At 33.7% G+C, this 988-nt stretch overlaps 1 protein-coding gene across 1 annotated transcript in view; it reads right to left on the bottom strand.

Annotated features, from left to right (window-relative positions):
* The window catches only part of ATP8A1 (ATPase phospholipid transporting 8A1), a 280,252-nt gene that overhangs the window by 51,281 nt on the left and 227,983 nt on the right, over window positions 1–988 (bottom strand). The gene's annotated exons all lie outside the window — the stretch shown is intronic.

Raw genomic sequence — 988 nt, 5'->3', positions numbered from 1 at the left:
GGTCCAATCTTTGTTGGTCTGAAAAAGCCGAGGCTCTATGCATACCAAATTCATCTAATGGACATGATTTGGCTTAAATATTATAGCTATAAATGCATTTGCAGTACTGTATGCTAAGTTTATGTTAATAAATTTGTATGTGGGCAATATTTGTAAATGTGAATGGTCCCCTAGCTTCTTTGTACATAACATTCCGTGCTGATTCAAAATAGAAATTTAAGACCTCCTTTCAAATCAATTAATTTTTAGAGAGAGTTTCCAATTAAAAATAATTTGCAAATAAACTAACATATCTAAGCTCAAAGTTTATTTTAAAATGCATAAATTAAGTGCTTTTTTGCAGAAATAAAGAAATTTTTACATAACTATCAACACATTTTTAACTTTTTTATTTTTCCTACTGAAAGGTATGTGAACATGTTTTTTGAAACTCTTGTGTTCTTACAAGTTAGTATTTTATTATTTTTTTAAATTAAAAGAGAAAGGCCCAGATCAGAACAGAACCTCTCAATATAGTCTCTTATACCTTCACACAAACATTTTGAAATTCAAGTTTACATATTTTAAAAGAGAGAAGTATTTTAACAATGAAGTAGTCTACCAGAAGCTGATTTCAGGTTAGTCTGAGATATCTAGTTAAAACCTCCTAGTCTGACTCAACCAAAATCATGGACACAGAAAGAAAACGCCAAACCTCCCCGGGGAAGAGTTTATATTATTTAATAACTTCACAGGGAATCCATCTTCCAGCACAACTTGCTGGGAAAGCAACACCTTACTGACTTTAACCAAACCCTCTGAAAATCAGAGACACGACATTGTTTTGGGATCTTACCAGGAAATCATTTGAAAGACAAAGTCTTATTTGCCAGCAAGTTATCATCGGTCATTTCGGGGTGGGGTGGGGGGAACCTCTTTAGAAAGAGCCAATAATTTAAATGACCACCTACCTAGAGGTGCTACTGGGTGACCACTGTAAGTCAGTGGT

Source organism: Trichechus manatus, unplaced genomic scaffold, assembly GCF_000243295.1.
Source record: "Trichechus manatus latirostris isolate Lorelei unplaced genomic scaffold, TriManLat1.0 scaffold00126, whole genome shotgun sequence".
Classification (NCBI taxonomy): Eukaryota; Metazoa; Chordata; class Mammalia; order Sirenia; family Trichechidae; genus Trichechus; species Trichechus manatus.
Note: the sequence above shows the minus strand (reverse complement) of the source record. Positions and strands in the feature narration are given on the sequence as shown.